This window comes from Podarcis filfolensis (assembly GCF_964270895.1).
Source record: "Podarcis filfolensis genome assembly, chromosome: 1".
Taxonomy (NCBI): Eukaryota; Metazoa; Chordata; class Lepidosauria; order Squamata; family Lacertidae; genus Podarcis; species Podarcis filfolensis.
The window spans coordinates 88979050-88986123 of record NC_139604.1 but is presented as its reverse complement, the minus strand read 5'-3'; positions in this window follow the sequence as shown (position 1 = coordinate 88986123).

The window sequence follows — 7074 nt, the reverse complement described above, 5'->3', positions numbered from 1 at the left end:
AAGGGGCTGGTTTAAGGTACCTGTGAAGAGGAAGATGCAGGGAGAGAAATAGGAGATGGCTGAAGGAATCTTGAGTGGAACCTCTGACCACTTGGGAAACAGAGGAAGAATACAACAGTATGTAGCTCAGTGTAAGCTGCTGGGGCATTTAATCGGTGTAGGATAAAGCTTTGAAGTCCTACTAATGTTAGTGGTGGGCAGTCCCTAGAGTTCTGGTGAGATGCTAGTGGATCTCTAACCATTGCAATGCCTCATTTCTTCTCCAAAACACTGAAGTCAGCAAATGAAACTCTTTGGAACTTGTCAACATTTTTGGTACTTCCCCTGTCTCAGTGAAAAATGTCACTGCACAAGCAACTCTTTTGACATTTCAGCACTTTCACTTCCAGTCAAAGGCAGAACCAAGAAATGAAGATGCAATAAAATAAACTTCAAAGCACAGCAGTATCTCCACGTAGTTCAGGAGGGGGTCAGTCCAATGAGCATAGAGAGGTGGATCCCTCCCATAATTTTATAATAAAAAATCATAATACATAATATGGAAATATAACGAGACTATAAGCAAGGAAGTCACAACAACCTTGCTGAAAATTACATTATTAAAGTTAATTAAAGCGTCAGCTCTGCTGAAAGACTGGCTCCATTGGGCTGCTACTCTTCCTGGACTGCTTCCATTCCAGCTGGTCATTATAAGAAGTATTCAACTTTAAGAATTGATGCCTGAGGTTGCTTTCTTTCTCACCCTCTTCCTTCCCCACCCCCTTTTCCTTTTGTGTCATGCCTTTATAGATTGTAAGCCTATGGGCAGGGTCTGTCTCATTTCAGTTGACTGTTTGTAATCTGTTTTGAAGCCATTTTGGATCTCCAGAATCACCATCATAATCTTTGGAGGCTATCCTCCAGGTGTCCCCCCTCTCTTCTTAAGTGAGGCAGATGACAAGAGAGCCTGCTTGGTTATGGTGCTCTGTCTATGTGATGCTCTCCCTAGCATGAAAAACAACAACACCCCTCAAGGTGGCTTTGCAACACATATTTATTTTGGGTGTTTGTATCCCCGTCCTTCAACAAATTTGCGTGCTTCCTTACAAAATATTTTTTAAATAAAACGTAACAAGAGAATAAACAGATTAAAAATTAAAAAGACAACAGCAGTTAAAAATAAGAGGGAGGAAAAAATATATCCAAAGGATCAATAAAACAATAATCACTTGCCAAAAAAGGAGAGAGTTTCAGGAAACACCAAAGAAACATGGGAGAGTGAGTGAGTGTGGGCACCCTTATGCATGACATTTCAAAGCCCAGGCACAACCTCAGAGAAAACCTTTTCTTGTGCCTACACTAAAAGCATCTCCATATCTGTGGGACACAAAGTACAGCCTGGCTAGTTTAATAAGCAAACAGAGCTGATGGGTTTCCAGGTATCCCAGTCTTAAGCCATTTAGGGCTTTAGATAATAGTAATTGCAGTATTTTTAAAAATGTTTGATTTGCAAACTGCATAACAAAATATGGATAAGTAGGAAATTTGAAGGATATGTGTGTTTTGGTTCTCGTATTGTTTTAGAAAGTGTGAATTTTATAGATTTAATTTTATAGATTTTATAGATTTCAGTGTGCAGTGAATCAAATTTTTTCTCCATCCCTATCTGTAACTGTAGTCAAGTCTGCTTTCTCTAGAAACAAGTGCAGATGGCAAACAAATCTAGGTTGGGTAAAATTCCTGCTGCTACCTGGATATACAGGAGCAAAACCAGATCCAGGAGAACCCTCAAGCTGTGAACCGTAAGTTTTCAAGAGGAGTGCAGCCCCATCTGACAAAGATCGACAGATCTGCTAACCAGGAGCATGTCTGTCTGCTCTTGCCTTATCTTGTTTGGATTAAACATCAGTTTGCCTGCCTCCAGTCTGTTACAGACCTCAGGCACTGATTCCTCCCACTTATGTGGGGACAGGTGTCCTCCCACTTATGTGGCGCTTATGTCCCAGGCCCCCTCACACATCTGTGAAATCACATAAAGTAGGGAGCACCCTCTAAAAAGCTTCTGAATGCCTATCTTTCCCTACACTCCAGCTCTCTCTCTCCAATCCAGACCAAAATCTAGAGTTGAAGCTCTGGAGGATGCGCAGGAAAGCAGCTGCTGCTGCTGTGCTACCCCGCACACCAGCTGTTAGGCAGGAAGGCTGAGCAGCCTAAACAAAGCCCCGCTGCTGCCTCAGGTCTCTTTGGGGCTTCCTCTGCCCTCACTTACATCCTCCTTGGGCTCCCGGGAGGATTTCCTTGTGAGCCACAATGACTCTGCAGCTCTCTCCTGCCATTTCATGGTATGATTCTATTTATTTCCTGGCGCTGTGCATATATGCGCGAGAGTAGAATGCATGAAAGTGGGGGGTAGGGCTGGGCGATGTTAGGATTTCAACATTGCGGTGTATCACCAGCCAAACATCGCTGTTTGGCGATATACTGCGATATTGAAACAAGCTGCACAGGCCCCAGCCTGCGAGGCGGCGGGTGAAACTGCCACAGCTCTCACTGTGGGAGCTGAGGCACTTTCACCCCAGCACCTCACAGGCACCCCAGCTAGCCCTGGCCCGCTACTCTGCTGGGGAGCAGGAAGACTCCTGCCACCCCCACCTCCCTGCTGAGCGAGCCCCGGTGTCCCTGCTGCTCGTGTATGAGCGGTAGGGACATTGGGGCTCCCTTGTGAGACTCAGCGGGCGGGAAAGCTCCCGTCCCCCAACTGAGCGAGCCTGCCAACTCCCCAAGATGGAGGGATTCCTGCGACAGAGTCTGACAGGCTCCGTTTACAGGACTCCCTCCACCTTCTCCAATGTGACGGGGCGGGCGACTAACCTCTTTCTTCTGGAGTTCACCCCTGCCCCCCTGGTAGAGCAAGCCCCCTGTCCCTCCAGCGTGTGCACAAGCTGGAGGGATGGGGGGGCCTTCTTTGTGCTCCTCAGCCGGGGGGGGGGGGGAGAGAAGGCTTACCCCCCCAGCTGAGGGAGCCCTGATCCTTCTGCTGCTTGCGCACAAACAGGAGAAGGATCGGTGCTGCCCAGCTGGGGGAGCCCCGATGCCTCCCTAGCTTGCATCCAAAACATGAGAAGAAATGATAGGGGGCAGGGGCACTTTAACCCCACCCTGTGCAAGCTGGTGGCAGGTTGGGGGCTCCATAAAATTGCTTGGCTGAGGCAAGGGCAGCTGCACACTCCTCAGCTGAGCAGTTTAAATAAGTGGAGGAAGGAGCAAGCTGTATCAGTACCTCACTGATGCAGCTTGTTTCTCCCTCTGCAGTGGTGTGAGGGCAGACCATGATGGCAGTTTCACTCATAGGCAAATTGCTGGTGAAACCGCCACCACTCCTGAGTCCCTCTGCCTCCAGCTCCCAGCTGCAGCGTGTTTCTCCCTCAGCACACTGAGCGCTGGTCGCAGAGGGACTCTGGAGGTGGCGGTTTCACCCGCGATATACTGCTGAGTGAAGCCGTCATCGCAGTCTGCCCCTCATATTGATATATTGCCCAGGCTTAATGGGGGATGCCTGTACTTCACTGGCCTTCCGGGAAAAGAGAATTTGAATTTGGTGCCATCAATGATTTTACACTGAAGTATTCAATACATTTGTTAAATTTATAAACGACATGTATCCCACAGTAAGTCACCATAAGATAAATGCTTATCTTAAACATATAGTTTAAACATAATTCCCACATATAGAGAGCATAATATTTGCTCTTGGATGCATTGTGGGAGTGAGGATATGACAAATACTTTATTTATGTTTTAATCATGGGATCTCTCAGTTTTATAATAGACCTGTTAAATAGTTGCAGAATAGAGAAACAGTATTTTAAGCTATCATGTTCTAAATTATTACTAATACAGTGGAACCTCGGTTGTTGAACGTAATCCGTTCTGGAAGACCGTTCGACTTCCGAAACGTTCAACAACCGAGGCGCAATGGGCGGTCGGCCATTTCAGTGGAGAAAATGGAGAAACGTACCTTGGAAGCCATTCAACTTCCGAGGCACGTTCGAAAACGGAAGCAATTACTTCTGGGTTTTTGGCGTTCGAAAACTGAAACGTTCGGCTTCTGAAACACTCGAAAACCGAGGTTCCACTGTACTTCATGTTATACCTGAAGCTCTTTGGCCCTGGAAGCCAGTGCTCAAGTGGTCACTACTACCATGTATCAGGGCCTACCTGCTCTGTAGATAATAGAGCACTGTTCTCTAGGCCCCACCAGGCACTAGAATAATTTCTATGTAAAACCTCTTCTTTTTATTTAAACTGTGTTTGCAGCCACAATCCTGCTTTTGTGCTGTTCTTTTCAGCTAATTAGTGAGCCTCTGCCAGCTTGTTGTCCATCGCGAGGAGTTCACTCCTTGTTGCTAGGGCACACTGACATGCACCAGTGGTACTAGTTTCAAAGAGATGTGGGGGACCGTAGAGAGAAAGGGCTGATCAAACAAAATGTGTTCTTTTTTCTTTTTTTAATCCATCCTTTTTGGCAAGGCTGAAAAGTTTGCAATGGAGGAAAAAAACCTGGTTGAATGATAAGGCCTTAAAAAGCTCATTAATTTGAGGCAAGCTAAGCTATGCTGGCGAGTTATCTTATCCTTCCTCAAAACAGACTTTTATCAAAATGGGAGAGCAAGGACCTAAAAGGGTTTGTGCCTTTAAAAAACTAATTAGTTCCTAAGGATTTTGTTGTTGCTAGTAATATTATTGTGTGGGCGGGTGTTTAAAGATAGAGCTGTAGCCTGTTGAAAGTGCTGTCCCTGCACAGCAACCAGCAGTGTCCTAACTTACTTTTTGTCTTATAGCCTGGTCTAGATTCTAGCCACTTCATGAGCCAATGTCATCACATTCTGTTAGCATCTTTCATTATTGCTAATTTCACATGCTCATAAAGCACATGCTAAACCCCCTCAATATTTGGACATCTAACTGCTGTAGTGCTTTTGACTTTCCCCCACCCCCATAACAAGAAGAAAAGGCCCTGTGATTTAAATCTTGTTTAAATCACCACCTTTATAGGGATTCTGCTGTAACCCAATTCTGACACATGGGTCTCTTGTCCTCATGCCAAAACTCCAAGTCCTCAGAGAAAGGGTGGATACCAGCATAAATGACTGAGGACTGCTTCTCAGTCCATTTGGGACTCATTTTTCATGAGTGGTGAATTATTTATTTATTGTCACAGTGAACTGAAAAATTGAGGGAGTGTTAAATTGACCCCTGGGGATTCCACCGTTAATACAAACCACAGCTTTCTCACACACCATAGCTACAAATAATTGTTGCTGATGCATTTTCAGTCCTGTGCTAAACTGGAAATTGGGCCCAAGTCCAATGTCGAGAGCTTGGAGGATTACTTCATTATCTTTTAAGAGGAAAGGGAAGAAAATATGGCAAAAGGCAAAAAACTGATATGGTGTGTGGTGAAAGAGCTGCGATTGGTTAGCAGCTGCAGGAAGGCTTGACTTAAAGTGGGGCCATGGCTCATAGCTGTCAACTTACAGATTTGAAAATAAGGGACCAGCAGCCTTGAAAACAGGGACCTGCAGCCTCACCTGTTCCAGGCACTCCAGTCTTCCTGTCCTCCTGCAGTCTGGTCAAACTCATGCTGGTAGCTTTGAGAACACTGTCCAACCAACTTTGTAACCAGAGGTTCAACTGAATAGAACCTGAATCACATGCACCACAAGGCCTATGCAGACTCAACTTAAGATGGCTCCCCGGCCTGGCTTTGAATTGCAAAGTTTTCAGCAGCACTTGCAACAAAATGGCGTCCAGCATTCAAAAACCTCCTCAGCTTGCATTAACTAGCCACACACAAGGCATGCAAGCCTCACCCCCCAGTCGTTCTTAGACTGCTCCACCCCCCCAGTCGTTCTTAGACTTCTTATTGTGAGCAACACAGCCAAGCAACACAGTTGGAGCCTCCCTCCTCCCTGGCCGGTAGGGAGGGAGGGAGAGGAGCTGCTTCCTTTGAAATTTAAGGGACATCATTTAAGGGACATTTAAGGGACATCCATCAATAAGGGACAGCAGCGGGACATGGCGCTGGAATAAGGGACTGTCCCTTCAAATAAGGGACACTTGACAGCTATGCCATGGCTCTAGGGGAAGATGGGCAATCTATGCCTACGTCATCCATGGCACCATGCCCAAGACAGAGCCAGGTAGCTCAGTGGTTGTGTGGTACAGAAACAAAAACATGAGGAGGTGATGGTAGGCTGCGGAGTTAGCCAAAACTGTAAGTGGTCACTCCAGGACAGCAGCATTTGGACAGGAACTGGGCAGGCTTCAGCAACTGGGTGAGGAGCTACAGATAGGGGTAGGGAAGTGGAAGGGGGGGGAACAAGACACAGTGAAGAGAACCCATTGATATTTATGCTGTAGAGCTGTGCCCCCACCATGTCAACAGGGGAAGTAATGCTTCGTTTTCCCATGTGCTGTTTCCATTTCTTAAATTAGACTCCTGGGCTGCTATTAGCTAGGGGAAAAGAAGACAGATAGAATACAAATACCTGACTTTCTTCCTCTTAGTAGGTTTTGGGGGTGATTTAAATTGGGGAAACAGTAGGGTTGCCATATTGCATATTTGGGGCAAATTTGTTGCCAATTTTTTTGGCAAAATCTCGGAAATGTTTTGGAGGCATTTTTTGGCGAATTCGCAAGGAAACCCTACATTTCCAACATGGATTTCCCCGGGCAACTTGGACGGTTTTTGGCATTCTGCCCAGATGCTATTTCGGGTGGATGAATCCCAGCTATGTCCAGGAAATTCCAGACGTATGTCAGCCCAAGGAAACAGCATGGTAGGGAAAGCTTTCTCCTAGTACTGCAGCTCTGATCCAACTCCCTTTTCCTGGCAGCTGCTTTTAAGTGAACACCAAGACGTCAGGAGATCAAATCCTGCACCTCACATCTTTGGTCCCAACAAAACAAATGTACTGAAAAGAGTGGGGAGGGGAGGGAGAGTAAGTGAGAAGCTTCTAAAACATGGTCTGTTGTCTGCAGCTCCTGAAGGAAGCCCACACAAAGAGGGGGTGCTTTTTAGGGGTTCTGTCT